Here is a 21,495-nt window from a genome sequence, read left to right on the forward strand (position 1 = left end):
ACGTCTTAACAATCATATTAACATCTTTTCCATCAGAAGTCATTATGCTTGGAGTCTCCATAAAAAATGGATTTATGAGAGAAAATCACTGAACAAGCTCTACAAGCGAACTTGTGATGAAAAGAGCTTTTTAGAGAAGGAAAAAGGAATGTAGGGTTACAGAACCTTTATTGAAACGCTAAATTCTCAGCCCTAAAGAGGGTAGAATTGTCAATTTTAACCCTGATTTTTAACGAAAAATGAAAGACCATTTCAATACCAATTTGTGATATGAAAGGACAACCAATTTTTTTTTATTGAACTCAAACAAACAAAAGAAAACAACCAAAGAAAATGATTTTTTTCTTTTTTTTTAAGACTTGAATGTGCTTTACTCTTGTCTCTTTGAAAACAGGCACTTGAGACAAGATGCACGGCTAACACAATTATGCTGTGTTGGGGTGAACAATGATTTTTCCACCGTGAACCTTTTGGAAAGAGTTCCTAACTATTTCTTCCAAAGAATGCTTAGACCTTGTTCTTTTCCGGAGAGGTCTAACTGGTTAATTAGAAATTAACCTTTTCAGAGAGGGATTTAGTTTACATACCTCAGAAGATTTCTGAACAAGTTTAAGCTTGTTTGCTAATCGATTTGCTCTCCGTTGAAGTTTGCTGACATATCTTACTTTATGCTTGTACTTGAAGCAATTAGAGACTTAGTGACCCTTAAGAGTACAGTAAGAACATGTCAAAGTGGAGGATGGTTCAGACAACATAACGGAGCAGGCTGCTAGAAAAATTGTGGAGCCTGAAACGTTAGAAATAAAATCTCTAGTAAATAGAGAAAAATCTATTTTATCCTCCAAAACCAGGAAAAATATCAAGATTGATGTGAGTATTGCTACAATTATCAAAATTAATATTTTCAGCAAGGAGCGCAACACTTGATTTTTCATCTTCATTTGAATCATAGTGATCGGACATTTCATCAAGAGTTGCAGCAAGACCTTTGTTTCCAGTGTATTTTCTACGATTTGGATACTCATTCGCAAAATGACCAAAGCCTTTACACTTGAAGCACTGTGGCATATCCTCGTCATCAGTATCCCTGTTTTTAGGAGGAAAACGATTATGAGGTTTAACTGATGACTTAGGTTTATCTCTAGTGAACCATTTACTTCTTTTCAAAAGAAGATCTAAACTGTCTTGTGATCAACGTGACTGACTTATCAAGATCTTCATCTGATGAATCAGTCTCAGAAGGATCATCTTCAGATATGCCAATACTTTTACTTTTATTAAGTAGTTTAGTGTTGTTTTGTGCTTTCAAATCAATATCCTTTCCAGATTTGGATACATGCTCATGATCAAAGATCTTTAACTTCCCAACGAGAGTATTTCTGGAAAGCACATCAAGGTTATTTCCTTCAACGATGGCATGTTTCTTAGAATCGTATCTAGATGGCAATGATCTGAGAATTTTCATCACAATGGTCTTTTCAGGAATAGTCTTACCCAACACAAAAGATGCATTAACAATTTCAGACACTTTGTGATTAAACTCATTAAATGAATCTTCATCTGCCATACGAAGGTTTTCCCAATCAGTATTTAGATTTTGAATCCTAGCTTGTTTTTCATAGGTATTCCATTAAAATACGGTTTCTAAGATATACCAAGCATCTTTAGACCGAGTGCACGTAGTCACATGGTGCTGAAGATCTGGCGTAATGGAATGGATGATTGCATTCAATATGTCAGAATTATGCTTTGCACCATGAATCTAGACAGCATCATAATCACCGATATCCTTTGGAATAGTTACATTGCCTATTGTAACAACCGGAGGATTATAGCCATTAACAATGTAAACCCATGATTGAAAATCATATGCTTGAAGAAAGACACGCATAGCAATTTTCCACCATAAGTAATTCGAGCCATTGAAGACTGGCGGTACGTTTATAGAGATAGCACTTCTGTCCATAGGGTCAGATTGCTACAAACACAGACTTAAATGCGTTTGCCTGCTCTAATACCGATTGAAAAGGCGGGGTCTAACAACCACACCCAATATTTCGCTTAGCAATCTGTATGGACTAACTCCAATATAATTTCAAGAGAATCAACTAGACAGTCAGATCAATATCTTAAGAAAAGTATATCAAAAAGTTATATCTCAATTTCTCAATTCAATCTGCAATCAAACAAATAGGAATTTGCGATCCTGATTGAATATAAGAAATAACTTGGATGGTATCAGAAACCAATATCCAAGTGTCAATCAATTTATATCAACAACCAAAGGTTATATTATCTAATTGATTGAACTTATGTACAACCTGTAATATTCCAATTATATAAACAAATATAATCCGGAAAAAAAATAACACAGACACCAGAAATTTTGTTAACGAGGAAACCCCAAATGCAGAAAAACCCCGGGACCTAGTCCAGATTTGAACACAACACAATATTAAGTCGTTACAGATACTATCCTACAATCACTTAACTTCATACTGGAATGTGGTTGAGCCCTAACCAATCTCACACTGATCAAGTTACAGTTGCGTTCCTTATGCCTCTTGAACCACGTCGGATTCTGCACACTTGATTCCCTAGATGATATCACCCACAACTAAGAGTTGCTACGACCCAAATTCGAAGACTTGATAAACAAATATATATCACACATAAAAGTCTATTGAATAGATAAATCTGTCTCTCACAGATATACCTACGATTTTTGTTCCGTCTTTTGATAAATCAAGGTGAACAGAAACCAATTGATAAACTGGACTTATATTCCCGAAGAACAGCCTAGTATTATCAATCATCTTACAATAATATTAATCGATTAGCGAAATAAGATATTGTGGAATCACAAACGATGAGATGAAGATGTTTGTGACTACTTTTCAATCTTGCCTATCGGAGAATAGATATCGAGCAATTCTTAAGAAAGATAGTACTCAATCAAAATAGAAAACAACAAGATCAGAAAATGCAACTACAAAGAAAATAGTTGGGTCTGGCTTCACAATCCCAATGAAGTTTTCAAGTTGTTAACCTATAGGGTTTTGAAAAAACCTAAGGTTAAAGGAGAATCGACTCTAGTCGCAACTAGTATCAAACAGGAGGTGTGGGGATTAGGTTTCCCAGTTGCTAGAGTTCTCCTTTATATAGTATCCAAATCAGGGTTTGCCATCAAGGTTACCTTGGTAACAAGGCATTCAATATTCACCGTTAGATAAAAACCTGATTAGATTCAAACTAATATCTTTCAACCGTTAGATCGAACTTAGCTTGTTATACACAAATGAAATGCACCATCATTTAGATAAAGGTGACCGTACCTAAACGTGTACACTTAGTTGGTTCAATAATAGTTAACCAATGGTTATCCATATGAGCACTTTCAAATCAACCTTATTCATCTTCATTACAACTAGTTAAAATGACTCAAATGAAACTAGTTAGAGCGTTGTTCAATTGTGTATATTCTCATAGAAGTATACAAGACACAATTGAAGCACAATCGATTTAGATTCACTCGAATCATTTCATGAACATTATAACCACGGTTTGCAAAAGATTGCATTCCTTATTATATAAATGTATTAGTTCATGAACAAACCGATTTTAGAACATAACCTACTTAAGTATGCAAACGGGTACGCATACCTATGTAGCCGGACTGAGTTTGGTTGCGCCAGTATGCGTACGGGTACGCATACCATACTACACCTCCAAACTCCACCAGAAATTCGCGGAACTTGATCTTCCGCCAGTATGCGTTCGGGTACGCATACTTAGTTACCGGACTTCCAACAACCAACCAGTACGCGTACGGGTACGCATACCATAGTTCCCGGTTTTGGAATTTACACAAATGTGAATACACACTATGTTTATATGCACATGGTTACATGTTCTAAACCCTCATTTCAATCATTGAAACATTCTTGGAAGACGACAATAGCTGTCTCACACAAACTATTAGCTTCAAAGAAATTTTCAGTTGATCAAATGATCAATACGAAACATTCCAAATCTACATCAAATGACTGTCTCACACAAATCATGTAAGATGTTACAAGGCGATTTTCACATGATAATCTTTTGACTTTCGTCAAGAATAAAAGATGAACTTGTTTAAAGCGAAAGCTTACCCACACATATTTCGAGAGATAGATAAGCGATATAAACTCGGCTCGAAATATCAAATGTGTATAATTGAAGTCTATATAGCAATAGACTTTTTTCTCAAATAGGAGATAGAGTAGATAGAATTTTGAGTGACAGATGAGTTCAAGTCTCCACATACCTTTTGTTGATGAAGTTCCACAAGTTCCCTTGAGTAGTCCTTCGTCTTCATTCGATGAACGCCGTGAATTCTCTAGAGCTCAACTACACTTACTATCCTAGTCCGAGACTTAGCTATAAGTAGACTAGAAATCAAGACTTATAGTTTTGGCAACTAAACTTGACAAACAAGCTTGAGATAGTAACTCTTGCGAGTTCGAACGAGCAGTGCTCTAACACTATAATAATTAGGTTTTGAAGATCTTGACGAGGATAGGAAATGGATAAGTAATCTAATCGAATCTCAACTCTAATTTCTTTATCTTTGGCCATATCAATAAACATATGATCAATTGTTTTCCCATTATTAGAGCACATACTAATGTTGAATTTGTTCTTATTCCTCCTCCTCCTCCGCTATTCATTTCAATACTTGATAACTGAAAATTCCATTACAAAATAAAATCAATAAAATTCCAAAAAAAAAAAACAAAAAAAAAAGTGAGAACATTAGTGTGGGAGATAAATTTGAAAGAATGAGAAATCGAGTATGGAGATCTTACTGAGAAACTGGTTGAGTCCATTGAGGGAGAGAATTGAAGATTTAGAGTAGACTCAAGATAGACGGATTTAGGTGAAGAGAGAGAGACAGAGGTGGCTGCTCCTAGTGAAGGGGTTGGTGGATGGGTGGTGGATTTTTCAATTTTAGAGTGATTCTGTGCAGACCACCCCATAAACAACACCAAAACCGTCATGTGAGAGGGGATGACCGGACCTTCCCTCAGGGAATTTGCAAGGGGGCACATTAAAAGGTCATATGGGTCCACTAGTTGAGTCTAGGCAGTTTTGGGGGAGTTTATGGGACCCGTCAATTAAGAATTTTTGTCCATTTTATCCCCTCGTGTCGGTTACCAGTTCATAATCGTAGGTGATGTTGTATAGGACTAGGAGATCAAATCAGAAGTCGGTTTGGGTCATTTGGGAACACAACCTTTTAAAGAATCTGTAAATTACAACAAAAATATAAACACTTGCAAAGATACCCCGTGGGTTGGGGTTAATCTATCTGTATTATAACAGTACATACACACATTTGCTATAACAACTCTAGATATAAATTGGGTAGCAGTTTTACTCAAAACCAATCTCATAAAATGAAATTTGGGGATGTAAAATAGGCCGATAGCGTAACAACCAGATCAACTTATTAACTACAGTTTTGACATGGTTTCCTTAAACAGCTTCTTAGGCGTTGCAGAGAGTGAAAAAGCGGGGGTCTAACAACACCACCCAATATTTCGCTTAGCAATATTTATGGACAAACTCAAATATATTTTTAAGAGAATCAACAAGACTCAATCAATTAAAAGTACATCAACGAGTTTATATCTCTCTCTCTTGATTTGATTTCCTCAAACAGAAACTGCGAGTACTAATCAAATACAAGGAATAACTTGGATGGTACCAAAGACCAATATCCAAGGATCAACCAATGACAATCAACAATCAAAGGTTGGATTACTCTAATTGATGATCTAACGCACAACCTGTATTATTTCAATTATAAAGATAAAACAATATAATGCGGAAATTGAAATAACACAGACACCAGAAATTTTGTTAACGAGGAAACCGCAAATGCAGAAAAACTCCGGGACCTAGTCCAGATTGAACACACACTGTATTAAGCCGCTACAGACATTAGCCTACTCCAAGCTAACTTCGGACTGGACTGTAGTTGAACCACAATCAGACTCCCACTGATCCAAGGTACAGTTGTACTCCCTACGCCTCTGATCTCAGCAGGATATTGCGCACTTGATTCCCTTAGCTGATCTCACCCACAACTAAGAGTTGCTACGACCCAAAATCGCGGGCTTTGACAATAAACAAATCTGTCTTCCACAGACAAGTCTATGAAAGGATCAATCTGTCTCCCACAGATAAACCCTAAAGGTTTTGTTCCGTCTTTTGATAATAATCAAGGTGAACAGGAACCAATTGATAATCCAGTCTTATATTCCCGAAGAACATTTTAGAAAAATCAATCACCTCACAACAATATTAATCGTATGGCAGCGAAACAAGATGTTGCGGAATCACAAACAATGAGAAGAAGATGTTTGTGACTACTTTTTATATCTTGCCTAGATATCAATATCAAGCCAATCAATCTGATCGTACTCGCACGATAGAAGATGCAAGATCAGATCACACAACTATGATAAAAGTAGTATCGGTCTGGCTTCACAATCCCAATGAAGTTTTTAAGTCGTTAACCTGGTTTTAGAAGAAGAAAACCAAAGGTTAAAGGAGAAACGACTCTAGCACGCAAACTAGTATCACACGTGAAGTGTGGGGATTAGTTTTGCAGAGTTGCTAGATGTCCCCTTATATAGTCTTTCAAATCAAGGTTTCGCCTTGGTCACAAAGCAAACAATATCCACCGTTAGATGAAAACCTGATTCAGATTCAAGCAAATATTTCTCAACCGTTAGATCGAAAACTTAGCTTGTTATACACAAATGAAATGCACGCTTCTAGGTTTGTTTACCGTACCCAAACGTGTACATTTTTGGTTCAACAATATTTAATCAAATGGTTAGCCATATGAGCATTTCATACCAACCATATTCTTCTTCACCATAACTAGTTCAAATGACTCAAATGAACTAGTTAGAGAGTTGTTCAATTTCAAGTAAATCTTATGTACTACACAAGACACAATTGAAGCAAAGATGATTTGATTCACTCGAATCGGTTCATGAACTTTATAGCCACGGTTTGCAAATTGCATTCCTTAGTCTTTATAAGTTTAAGTTCAGAAATCATCTTCAGATATATAACCTTCTTAAGTTCGCAGACTAGGTTTGCGGACTTAATTTACCGGGCAGAGTTTACAAACTCCAGCAGAAATTCTCGGGTATGAGAACTTCGCCGGTTCGCGGACTTAGCTTCACGCAAGTAGTTTGTCAATTCCAGTAGAAATTCTCGGGATGAGAAGTTCGGCAGTTCGCGGACTTGGCAACAATCCATTCTTCCGGTTTCTCTTGATCAACAAAGTTCGCAAACTTTGGTTCAAGGGATAGGACTTATGCACATATGTGTTTCCACAACAATACTTATGTCCATCATTGGTTATGTAATCTAAACTCTCATTCCAACCATTGAAACATTCTTAGAGGACGTTATATAGTTGTTACACCATTTCTCGTCAAAGCAATTTTCAAAGTGATTGAAACATATCATGACTTTCGTCACTAGGTAAAAATAAACATGATCGAAGCGAAATGCCTACCAACACATATTTCGAGATATAGATAGGCGAGGTATACTCCGCACGAAATACCAAATGTGTATAATCTAAGTCTATATATAGCATACGACTTTTTGTCTCAAGAAGTAGGAGATAGAGTAGATAGACTTTTGAGTGACAGATAAGTTCAAGTCTTCACATACCTTTTTGTCGAGAAGTTCCACCGGTTCCTTGAGCAGTTCTTCTTCTTCTATGATGAATCGCCATGAAGTCCTTGAGCTCAACTACACTTTCTATCCAAGTCCGAGACTTAGCTATAGTAGACTAGAAATCAAGACTTATAATTTTGATCACTAACATTGACAAACATGCTTGAGATTAGCAACGCATGCAAGTTCGACCGAGAAATGCTCTAACAGAAAGAAGGATAATGCAAGTGTCAGGACTAAGTTTAATAGGAAAGAGGAGAAAAACAAAAGTATGAGAGGAGAATGGTTATTCACCTGTAAAACCAGTGAATCTTTCATATTGTTCGTATGCCTTCCCGATGAACATCTCTACCCCGATAACAACTGTGGCTCCAAATTCTTACGCTTCCATCAAGAGTCTTGTATTTTTTGGAATGTAGACGACATCAGAAACCAGTGCATAAGCATTCATGCCATGCTTTGGTATGGGTTGAAAAAGCGTGGGTCTAACAACCACACCCAATATTTCACTTAGCAATCTGTATGGACTAACTCCAATATACTTTCAAGAGAATCAATTAGACAGTCAGACTCAATATTCAGAAAAGTATATCAAAGAGTTATATCTCAATTTATCAATTCAATCTGCAATCAAACAAATAGGAATTTGCGAGCCCGATAGAATATAAGAAATAACTTGGGCGATATCAAAAACCAATATACAAGTGTCAATCAATTTAATCAACAACCAAAGGTTGGATTCACAATTGATTGAACTTACGCATAACCTATGATATTTCAATTATATAAACAAATATAATGCGGAAAACAAATAACACAGACACCAGAAGTTTTGTTAATGAGGAAACCGCAAATGCAGAAAAATCCCGGGACCTAGTCCAAATTTGAACACGACATTGTATTAAGCCGCTACAGACACTAGCCTACTCCAAGTTAACTTCGGACTAGAATGTAGTTAAACCCTAACCCATCTCACACTGATCAAAGTACAGTTGCTCGCCTTTCGTCTCTGAATCCCAGCAGAATTCTATGCACTTGATTCCCTTAGCTGATCTCACCCACAACTAAGAGTTGCTACGATCCAAAGTCGAAGACTTGATAAACCAATCTGTCTCACATAGAAATGTCTATTGAATAGATAAATATGTCTCCCACAGATAAACCGATGAGTTTTATTCTGTCTTTTGATAAGTAAAGGTGAACATGAACCAATTGATATACCGGACTTATATTCCCGAAAAACAACCTAGAAATATCAATCACCTCACAATAATCTTAATCCTATGGCAGAGAAACAAGATATTATGGAATCACAAACGATGAGACGAAGATGTTTGTGACTACTTTTTATCTTGCCTATCGAAGATTAAATCTCGAGCAAATCTTAGAGAAGATAGTACTTAATCACGATAAAAAGAAGCAAGATCAGAATATGCAACTACAGAAAAATAGTTGGGTCTGGCTTCACAATCCCAATGAAGTCTTCAAGTCGTCAACCTACAGGGTTTTGGAAAAATGTAAGGTTAAAGGAAAATCGACTCTAGTCGCAACTAGTATCACACAAGAGGTGCGGGGATTAGATTTCCCAGTTGGTAGAGTTCTCCCTTATATAGTCTTCAAATTAGGGTTTGCAATCAATGTTACCTTGGTAACAAAGCATTCAATATTCACCGTTAGATGAAAAACTGATTAAATTCAAGCTAATATGTTTTAACCGTTAGATCGAACTTAGCTTGTTACACACAAATTAAAAGTGACTTCATTTATATATGAGTAATCGTACCTAAACGTGTACACCTTTGTTGTCTCAACAATAGTTAACCGAAGTTAGCCATATGAACACTTTCATATCAACCTTATTCATCTTAACCATAACTAGTTCAAATGACTCAAATGAAACTAGTTCTAGAGTTGTTCAATTTTTTATATTCTCGTAGAAGTATACAAGACACAGTTGCAGCAAAATCGATTTTGATTCACTCGAATCAAGTCATGAACATTATAGCCACGGTTTGCAAAAGATTGCGGTCCTTATTATATAAATGTATTAGACCATGAACAAACCGATTTTAGAATATAACCCACTCAAGTATGCAAGGGGTACGCACACCTTAGTGGCCGGACTAAGTTTGGGTTCGCCGGTATGCGAACGGGTACGCATACCACCAAACTCAGTAAAGTCCTGGAACTTGAACCTCACGTCAATACGCGTATACTGGTATGCGTAATTATTTCCCGGAACTCTACTAAACCAATCAGTACGAGTATGGGTATGCATACCATGGTTCCCGGACCTGGATTACACATATGCAAGTACGCATATTGTGCTTATATCCAATTGTTCAAAACTCTTATTTCAACCATTGAAATATTATCGGAAGACGACAATAGCTGCCTCACACAAACTATTATCTTTAAAGCAATTTTCAACTGATCGAATGATCAGTACGGAACATTCCGAGTCTACATCAAATGACTGTCTCACAAAAATCATGTAAGATGTTACAAGGAGATTTTCACATAATCATATTTTGAATTTTGTCAAGAATAAAAGATGAACTTGGTTAAAGCGAAAGCTTACCCACACATATTTCGAGAAATAGATAAGCGAGATAAACTCGGCTCGAAATATCAAATGTGTATAATTGAAGTCTATATAGCAATATGACTTCTGTATCAAATATGAGATAGAGTAAATAGACTTTTGAGTGATAGATGCGTTCAAGTCTCCACATACCTTTTGTTGATGAAGCTCCACAAGCTCCCCTTAGTAGTTCTTGGTCTTCAATCGATGAACACCGTGAAGTCTAATGCTCAACTACACTTTCTATACTAATCCGAGAATTAGTTATAAGTAGACTAGAAATCAAGACTTATAGTTTTGGCAACTAAACTTGACAAACATGCTTGAGATAGTGTTAGTGCACTACTCTGTCGAACTTGAAAGTGTTTCTAACTCAAGATTGTTTGTCAATGTTAGTGATCAAAACTATAAGTCTTGATTTCTAGTCTACTTATAGTGATGTCTCGGACTAGGATATAATGTGTAGTTGAGCATTAGACTTCACGACGTTCATCAATTGAAGACGGAGAACTACTAAGGAGAGCTTGTGGAACTTCGTCAACAAATGGTATGTGGAGACTAAAACTCATCTATCACTTGGAAAGTCTATTTATAATCTATCTCCTTTATTGAGACATAAGTCGTATTATTATATGGTTTTTGATTATGCACATTTGAGATTTCGAGCTGAGTTTAACTCGCTTACATATTTTTTGAAATATGTGTTGGTAAGCTTTCGCTTCAACCAAGTCCATCTTATATTCTTGACGAAATTCAAAAGATGATCATGTGAAAATCGTCGAGTAACATCTTACATGGTTTGTGTGATACAATCATTTGGTGTAGACTTGGAATGTTTCGTTATGATTATTTCAATAACTTGAAAATTGGTTTGATGCTAATAGTGTGTGAAAATGTCTATTGTCATCCTCTAAGAAAGTTTCTTTTGTAATACTTCACCAACATTGGATTATAAACATGTTGTGCACTCTTGCATATATGTGATCCATGTCCGGGAACCATAGTATGCATACCCGTATGCGTACCTGTTGGTTTGAGAAGTCCGGGAACCTAAGTGTGCGTACCCGTACGCATAATGGAGTAGGTTTATGACCGAAATTTTCTGTTGGGTTTGGAGGTATGCGTACCCGTTCGTATACTGGCGAAAACCAAACTTGGTCCGGCTATTCAAGTATGCACACCCGTTTGCATACATGACTGGTTAAAGTTCTAAAATCGGTTGTGACATGAACAAATACATTTATATAATAAGGAATGCATTCTTTTCAAACCGTGGCTATAATGTTCATGAATTGATTCGAGTGAATCAAACCAATTTTTCTTCAATTGTGTTCTTGTATACTTCTATGAGAATATAACAATTGAACAATTCTTTAACTAGTTTCATTTGAGTCATTTGAACTAGTTATGGTTAAGATATATCTAACATCGGTTAACTACGGTTGAGCCAACATGGTGTACATGTTTAGGAACGGTTACATAAACCTAAATCAGGGTACAATTCATTTGTGTATAACAATCTAAGTTCGATCTAATGGTTAAAAGATATTAGCTTGAATCTAATCAGGATTTCATCTAATGGTGAATATTGAATGCTTTGCTACCAAGGTAACATTGATTGCAAACCCTGATTTGAAAACTATATAAAGGAGAACTCTAGCAACTTGGAAACCTAATCCCCACACCTCTTGTGTGATACTAGTTGCGACTAGAGTCGATTCTCCTTTAACTTTAGGTTTTTAACGAAACCCTGTAGGTTAACGACTTGAAGACTTCATTGGGATTGTGAAGCCAGACCCAACTATTTTCTCTGTAGTTGTGTGTTCTGATCTTACTTTTACTATCGTGATTGAGTATTATCTTTGCTAAGATTTTCTTGAGATTTATCTCCGATAAGTAAGATTAAAAGTAGTCACAAACATCTTCGTCTCATCATTTGTGATTCCACAATATCTTGTTTCTTTAATCGATTAAGATTATTGTGAGGTGATTGATATGTCTAGTCTGTTCTTTGGAAATATAAGTCCGGTACCTAGATTTATCAAAAGACGGAACAAAACTCGTAGGTATTTCTGTGGGAGACAGATTTATCTATTCTAATAGACTTTTCTGTGTGAGACAGATTTGTTTATCAAGTCTTCGACTTTGGGTCATAGAAACTCTTGGTTGTGGGTGAGGTCAACTAAGGGAATCAAGTGCGTAGAATCTTGTTGGGGTTCAGAGACTTAAGGAGCGCAACTGTACCTTGATCAGTGTGAGATTCATTAGGGCTCAACTACATTCCATCCCAAAGTTCAATGGTAGTAGGCTAGTGTCTGTAGCGGCTTAATACAATGTGGTGTTCAAAACTGGACTAGGTCCCGGGTTTTTCTGCATTTGCGGTTTCCTCGTTAACAAAACTTCTAATGACTGTGTTATTTCTTTTCTGCATTATATTTTGTTATATAATTGAAATATCACAGGTTGTGCATTGAATCGATCAATTGGGAAATCCAACCTTTGGTTGTTGATTGAAATTGATTGATCCTCGAACATTCGTCTTTGGTACCGTTCAAGTTATTTCTCTTATATTCAATCGGGCTCGCAAATTCCTATTTGCTGATTGCAGATTGAATTGAGAGAAGAGATATAAACTCTTTGATATACTTTTCTCTAGATTGAGTCTGACTGTCCAGTTGATTCTCTTGAAAGTATATTGGAGTATGTCTATTTAGATTGCCAAACGAAATATTGGGTGTGGTTGTTAGACCCCCGATTTTTCAATTGGTATCAGAGCAGGCAAACACATTTAAGACCTCATAAGTCTGTGTTTGTAGCAATCTGATCTCTGTGGACCTAAGAAGTATCTTTCAAACTAACACACATATAGATGTTTTCCAAAATTTTTAATTATGCCAAAAATCTTGGTTTTTCCTCAAAATATATCTCCTTAGTAGATTCTTCCGAATCCCGACGGAAAATCAAGAAAATTGACACCGTGTCAGAATCGGAAATGGAACTCACCAGATCGTTAAAAAAATCTGTTAAAATCATTGATTTTCAAGTTTCTAAAATCAAGACTCTTGAAGAAAAGAATGACCATCTCATTGATGAATTCGAGAAATCTCTTGAAAGAGAACCTTAGCTCTATTGCTTTATTAAATCTCTCTCTAACAATATCGAAAAATTGATTCAAAAAACTAATCTACAATATGAAAAGATTTGTAGACTTGAAGATACTGTTAAAGAAGACTCAATTAGAGAAGAACGTTTAATCAAGACTCATTCGTCAGAAATAAACAGTCATCGTGCTGAAAAAGAGGAACTTGTTGCATCTCTTCGATGTGCCCAAGAACAGTGTAACACCTTGAAAAAGGAAAACTTTGTTTTGATTAGTAAGTCATCCTCTGTACCTTCTTCTGATACTCATAAGGATTTACCCAGCGTAAAGAAAATTCCCTCCAAGGAATTACCCACTGTGAATCACTTGCAAAATTCGCATGTGTCGGAAAAGGTTATGAGTCAATGCAATTATGTGTCTAATCCTCGGTGTTGTTCCTTATGTGGGAAAAAGAATCACTATGCTCTTTATTGTTTTGCTAGAAATAAACAAATCTCCGATCTTCATAATTTGCTTCTTTTTACTATCAATGGAGTAAATCGTCTGAAGACATCTACAGTGAATTTCTTTCCTACAGAAAACCAGAATTCTTATAAGAATGATCTCTCTTCAAGAAATCATCACAGGTTGCAAGTTCCGCTTTATGGTATAAATTCTTCCGACCCGAATGAACACATTCCCTGTGCTTATAAGAACAAGTCTGGCAAGTCAAGATCGAGAATATGGAAGTCCTTCAACTCTTCTCTTCTGGAACCGATCTCTAGAGGTCCTAGACTTAAACCTCAGGAAAATCCTTCTGATGGACCTCTAAAAGGGTTTATGACTAATCCTTATGGAAAATGTTATAATCAATGGAATGAAGGGAATACACGATACAAATACACAAAATATTTGTACAACTCTTCTACCATAATTTGTGACTACTAATTTTCCCATAGTCTACGTAATATAAACAACTCAGAGGACCTAGTACTATGTAGTAATGATACGTCCGCTTGAACTGACGATACTAAGTAATAAAAGATATCTAAGATCACGATAATAACAAAGAACAAAAATATAATGTAAGTGCAACTAAGTTATCATGAGACACAAGAGATTACGTGGTTCGACTTTTGTCTACATCCACGGGGTAATGAGTGATTTGTTTGTATTAAGTAGTGGTGGTTACAAAGAACTTAAATGCTTCCCAAAGTAATAGAGAGAACTCAAGTTGAAGTAAATACTTAAGTTCTAAAGATTAAAGAGGTATAAGCTTAAGACTAGATCTTCTTCTCCTAGATATTGAATGCCCTTGAGTTGTTGGTGAAGCTTGGTATTTATATCCCCTTCTGCTCCAGGTATATCTTTGCTATATTTGGATCCATCGTTCCCTGATATACCTTCCGTACAAATGGTACCTTCGTTCACCGCGTGCTTTGTCCAGTCGGACTATGCCAATTAAGCTGACCCACGTTCCTTCGGGAACTTCCCATCCTCAGTACAAATTGTACCTTCGTTCACCGCTAACCTTTTCCAGTCATATTTCTCCACGTCATTTCTCTCCACGCGCTTTGGTTATGCGTGTAAATAAGATATTTGTGCATTTAATGCTAATTAGATGCGTCATCTACCCTTGTCCCTTCACCAGCTGCCTTTCTCTAGACTAGGCTTTATTTATTCTATCTTGGACGTCGAGGTATCCCTTCTTGGGATGAGATAAAGCAGATCTGCGAAGGTATACTCTGCTACTCAGGTTTCTCTGTATATCGAGGAATACACAGTTTATTTTGTATGCGACCACTAATATCGTGACACTGCTCCGCAGAATATTGGTATTCACAGTTTGCCCATTTTCTTTCATATTCTACTATTTGGTAGGATTGGAAGAAAAACTCCCGTAACGACGCCATTTTTTCACGTACCGATTGGTTGGTCCCCATATGTCCTTTCATGCAATAACTTCCCCTTGAATTTCGGGACATCCAAAATTTTGGATTCTCTAGCCGCCTATAAGAAGAGAATAAAGAGAAGGAATTTTCATTAACTCTTTTTTTTTTCCCTTCGAACTGTCGCTCTCCATCTCTTTCTCAGAGATTTTATTCTTCTTTCAACTGTTGGTCTTCCCTTCGATTTGCTGAGAATTCTGGTTCAACACACGTTCATCATATACAAGTAAGTGATACTTTGCTTCTTCTCTGTTTTTTTGGATTGTCGTCATGTATTCCCCTGCTTCGACTTTGGTTAATTGTTATTGATCGCCATTGATGTTCTTGGATGTTTGCATGCGTTAGTTGAAGATTTTGCTGTGTTTATTGTGTTGTTTGAGAACATGGGTTTGTTCCTTTTCGTGTTTTTCACCATGAATGTATCATGATTGCTCCATGTATGCAAGACTTTAAATGTGTTGATCGACCATGTTTTTCACTTCTTTGGGAGGACGAAATTGTTTCCCTTGGTTGGCTTTTGCTAAACAAAGTACTATCATTTTTCCCCAACCAAGCTTTTGGGTCGACTGTAATTCTAGTCCGCCATTGTTGATTGAATGTTCTTCCTTCTAGTGTTAGGGATCATGAGACTTCCGAAGAAGCCTACGCGGAAGGATCAGTGATCCTCTTCGTTTGATGATCCACCTTCGCGGATGGATCATCCTGATGTTATGCCATCTCCAACTCCTGAGGATACTGAGGTGCCTTCTGGCACTGAGATGGCTGTGGTTCCCGAGGCTGCTGCGGACCCTGAGGTAGAAGAGGTTGATATTGAGGATCTTCCCCCTCCTCCTCCTCACTACAAGCTTCAAAGGATTCAGCTGCGTGACAAGTATATCTACGCTCACTTGTCCTTAGCTGAGATCACCAAGTCTTTTCTCCTCCATAAGTTCGAGATCTCCTTTGTCAACGGCCCTGATGTTCTTACCGAGTCCCTGATCCGGGATTTTCCTTACGATGATAACAACCTATTGATTGGTGTTGGACAGTTGTCCGCAGGTATGCTCATTCCTTTGTTTAGTAGAAAGAATCCTTTCTACTATGACGTTTTGTCCACCAGGGATGACCCGACGAATAAGACTCAGGTCCGAGGAGTCATGCAGTACACCGGTAATTATTGGCGTGCCCTTCGTGTGTACTGGTACCATAGTAAGGGAAAGACTACTTTGAAGTTTTATGACCCTTTTGCTGCTGGAAGATCTAAGCAAGAGGATTATACCCCTGCCAAATTCAATGCTACGTACGCTGATGCTATTCAGAAAAATAATCTTATTCCTTGGAGCGTTGGCCCTCGTCGTATCCATGTTACTTCTAAGAAGATTAGGGAAGGTAACAGCCTTCGTCTAATGGAGGAGATCGATAAGACTGGTTTGACTGTTATCCCTTATTCTGCTAAGCTACCTTTGCCAAAGCCTGATCGTATCCTTCTTGATCATGATGATCGTTGGGCTCGTACTCCTCTTCGTGTGGTGGGTCCTTGGGACTACGGTTTTACTAACGCATATCCCAATGTCCCTCGTGTAACTTTATCCTTGTCTGAGAAGTATGATGGGTATCAGCCTTGGGTTTTCAGTCCCGCCGCTTCTCATGAGGTAACCTTTTCTTTCACTGGAGGTCTTTTATTTCGTATTTTTCTTTGCAGTCTTTGTTCGGTATTCTGATAGCTTTCTTTTGTAGTCTGCCCCTGCTTCTTCTGCTGGCACTGCCCCAGGTTCTGCTATTAGGACTGCTCCGGGTTCTGCTGGTAATTCCGTATCTACCAGGACTAGGAAAAGAAAGGCTTCGGCTGAAGCAGCTACGCCAACACCTACGGAGGTAAGGATCATAGACATACCTTTGTGTTTGTAATTTCCTTAGTATCTTACCCTTGATCCTTAGCTAGCGCATGTCTTTTTCCACAGTCTTCCAAGAGAAAAGGCAAGTTGAAGGCCGTTATTGATGTTGAGAAATCTGATGAGGATCCCAAGGATGGTGAGGAGGTTCCGGATGACGAGGATATGGAGGACATTGAGGACACTGGCCTCAGTCCTCATCTGGATGATATTAAGGAAGATTTTTCCAAGAATAGCCCCAGTCCTATCCGTGATGGCTCTGTGGAGGGTGAGAAATTCCCAGTTGGTGGTGAGTCTTCATTGGTGAGCCCAGTTAGTGTTCAAGTTCCTACTCCTACCTTGTTTCCAAAGGTACCTTCTTTTTTTGTCCCTAGCGGTGCATTGCATGTTGTCTCAGCTGCAACTGGTGCTGCGGTTGTATCTTCCAAGAGTCTTCCTTCGTCTCCTGCTACTTCGCTTCAATCGAGCAGTTCGTTTTCTAAGGGTGTTACCCCGGTGGTGAGGGTTAGTATCTCAGACTCTCAACCGAAGAAGAAGGTTGTGATTTCACTGGCCAGCTTCTCCTTCAATGCTACGCCCACCTCATTACGGAGCGCTCAATCTGTTTCCACTACCCCTGTTAGCAAGGCTGTTGGATCTCCACCCTCGTCACCATATTGGACCGTACTGGTGTTTGAGGGTGAAAATTGTTTCTGCTAGTTTTGGTAAGGTGTGTGTGGATGATAAACGAATCTAAACCCTAAACAAATGCACTGCACGAGAGTACTTTAGATTCGAGAGATCAATCTGTACAATTCTGGACTAAACCAAGAAATGGTCGTTCCAGACTTTCTTCGGTCACAAAGTGAAGGAGAAGGGGTTGATCTTAGAGAGGGAAGCGAAGAAGGTGTTGAGATTGTGAAGGTGTTGGTTGTTTATGACTTGTATCAGAATGTTGAACTGGCTTCATAATGTTAAACTATCAGTTCTGGGTGTTTTCTGGATACGTAGTTAACAAAACTTGGTTTTCAATGTTCGTGTTGGAAATAGGTGAAGGACCTATTTATACAAGTCATTGAGCGCAACCCTCATCTCGTAGGAAGTGGAGGAGGTGAAGTGATGGAGTAGTGGGGTCGTGTACAGATAGTGATTGTCACACGATCACATCTTTGCCCACTTCCCTCATCACTGTTAACCATCCACCTTTTCCTGACACGTTCTTGTAATGGCGTGTTGCACGCTGTAAACCGCCAGACCAATATCACAGCTTGTGACATGTTTGATGTCTCAGATGAGCGGATCGAGTCGTGGGACCCACCGCAAGAAATAGCATACGGTGCTACTAAGTTAAATAACTAAATTATTTAAAGAATTGATATTCATGAAATATCGTGTACGCTCGATGCATGTAATGCATCGAAAACAATCAATATGCATGAAGCATCGCTGTTTTAAAGCTTAACTGAATAAGTCGTGGATTAAGCGTCTTAAAACGGTAGCATGTCCAACCATCTTTGAGTGATCGTTTGGAGGCCACATGGGCAGGACACCATCTGGTCGATCACTCACTGTGGTAGAGTGGCGGGCGATGATCAGTGAGGCGCTTCATTGGTCTCCTAACTTTAAATCTAAGCCGTTCGTCCAAGCTGGCAAAGTTGGACTGTCGAGATGATTTACGGCGCATGTTTACTGCCGTTGATGGATTTTAGGGTTTTAAAGAGGTGCGCAACATCCCCTCTTTGGATTGATCGAATTCAAGCATGGGCGCTGGTTCTGGTGGGACCGACCAGTCATGCGTGGAGACGGCCCATTGTTGTGCATGTCTACACCTCTCGGTCCCATGAAGGTTCGATCTAGGCCACTCGATTTGACCGGAAAAGATGAGTGGCCGTGATCGATTCGCAACAGAAATCCATTACCACAAATGATTAAAGGCCGCGGACATGCCATCTTTGGGCGCGGGTTTCGATGCGTCTGGCCATAGTCTGCCTAGGTCGGCCGGTTACACGCACAGGTAGGCCCATAGTGATCACGTCAACATCCTTGGTACTTCTTGAGTCTATATTTACACCCTCCGTTTAGGCTGGCGAAGATGGATGGACGTGATCGAACTACGACAGATGTGCATTGCCGCAAACCCTAATTAGGGTTTTAAACAGTCACGCACTCGTGACTTTGGCCAAACGATTTGGTGAGTTGTGTTTCTCCTTTGGAAAGACCGATCGTGTGGGGCCCACCTTCCTGATGGTCCTAGGTGCGATCTAAGCCATGAAAATACGCTGGCTAAGTTGGATGGTTGTGATCAATTTAAGACACTAGTGGAATTTCCACGACCCTTTAAAGCATCACGTCAGCCATGTTTTGAGCAAACGTTTCATTGCTCCATGGCTTTGCCGTGAGAAAACCGATCGGGTAGGGGAGAAGTGGGCCTGCCAACGTATGTGTTAGCGCTTCCCTGATCATTCACGGGATGATCTGATCCGTCCAACCCGGCTGGAGAAGTTGGACGGTCGCGATGGTTTTAAGACTGCCTTGAACAGTCTTGCTCATTCGAGCCTTTCCCAAAGCAACGCGGCCATCCTTATCCGTATCGGCGTTTGACGGGCGTTGGGAGTGTAGTGTGGTGTTCGACCGGCTAGGGCATAAACAGGCCCGCCAGTGGTCAGCATAGTGATCGCCTACTCCTGCCAGGGTTTGGATAGACTGGTTAAATCATGCGGCCAACTTGTGTGGCCGTGATTGTTTCTGAAACTGACATGGACAGTCTAGATTCCCCTTAAGGAATTCAACCGCGTTCAATCACGCAACTTTTAATTAAAAGGTGTGCGAACGCGCTGATCTCTTCGTCAGAGGGTGGTGTAGCCTATGTGAGTGTTTTCATGCAGGTCTCAATAGTGACACTTCGGGAGATTCATGCTACTTTGTTGCGAGCGAACATTTAATCATCATGTCATGCAAATATTGAGAGTTCGCTGGGGAACATAGCATAGGAAAACACTAGGCAGGCCATGCATTAGTGAATAATGCTGGTGCAAGATAAAATTTATAGAATATTCGGGCTTGTTGCTACATGCACTATTCTGAGTAAATTTTATACACATAAATATATTGAAATTCTCAATAAATATATGAGCGAAGAGGCTTAGGCACTCAACACTTTTAAATGACTCCATTTCATTAGTGAATAATGCAACTAGTAACTTAAATACTCGTTAGGCTTTATACTAGTGAACAATTCATCTAGGAGCTTGAGTTTCAACACAATATGAAGAGCGGCATAGGCACTCATCAAATTTTGATATATTATTCAAATTCCTTGCGGAATATGGACATATCAAGGTATATTATTTCCGATGTCTGGTCAGGTAGATAGACTTTTATAATTTTAGCCCTGAACTAAAATCCACCATCAACAACTGGGCAATCTTCCTTCTGCTGGTGATATGGACTTAGGTGGTGCTCAAGCTTTTTCTTCGGTACCTATCTCATCCACCATGTCGTCTCTTCGTCGTGGTGAGGGTTCAATACTCGTGCCCCATGCTTGCTCTCAAGTGATTAGTGGAGTTGTTGATGATTCTGAGAAGGGTAAGCTTTCTGAGAGCTTGAGCCTTGGGAGTTCTGACGATGCTATCCTCGAAGCCATTCTTCGAGATTAAAAGAGTCCCTTTTCTACTGAGTTTGATCGTCACCAACTGACTGGTTCTTTGGAGGTAGCTTCGCAGTTAGATGTTCTGTCTGCTCAATATCGTGTGGCGAAGGATCTATACTTTGACCCGGACTGCCTTCGCTCTAGTCAGAGCTTTGGTGAAATCCGCAGGGGTAGCATCCAAGAGATGGAGGCCTTCATGGACACCTACGCTGATTTCCTTCCTCGTCTTTCGGTGTTCTCAGTAAGTGATTTTTACCTTACTGTTTCATACTTTGTTTTCAACCTTCGTCTGTTTTAATGCTCCGTTGTTTGCAGCTATGCAAAAAAATCGATGTTGGTTATACCTTGTTCAAGTTCTACAGGGATAAGTGTACTCACTTGAGTGCTTTGTTGGAGCGTGTTTGCCAAGAATATTCCCTTGTTAGCACACAACAACCTTCGTCCAGTGATGCTGCTCTGCTGCTAAGGTATCTTCGTTGGAGGATGAGATGAGAAAGATTCAGAAATCCTTGGAAGCTTGTATTTTGGCTCTTGAGAGGGCTAACAATGATGCTAAAGTTGCTGAGGATGGGCGCAAAGCTGCTGATTCCTCCCTGGCTGCTGAGTCTTCCAAAGCCATAGGTTCATATTTTCTT

General features: G+C 38.8%; 1 pseudogene; it reads right to left on the reverse strand.

Moving 5' to 3' along the window:
* Positions 1–5,495: 5,495 nt before the first annotated feature.
* Positions 5,496–21,495, reverse strand: part of LOC113303457 — an 85,977-nt pseudogene continuing 69,977 nt past the window's right edge.

The sequence above is a fragment of the Papaver somniferum genome, chromosome 8 (genome assembly GCF_003573695.1).
Source record: "Papaver somniferum cultivar HN1 chromosome 8, ASM357369v1, whole genome shotgun sequence".
Taxonomy (NCBI): domain Eukaryota; kingdom Viridiplantae; phylum Streptophyta; class Magnoliopsida; order Ranunculales; family Papaveraceae; genus Papaver; species Papaver somniferum.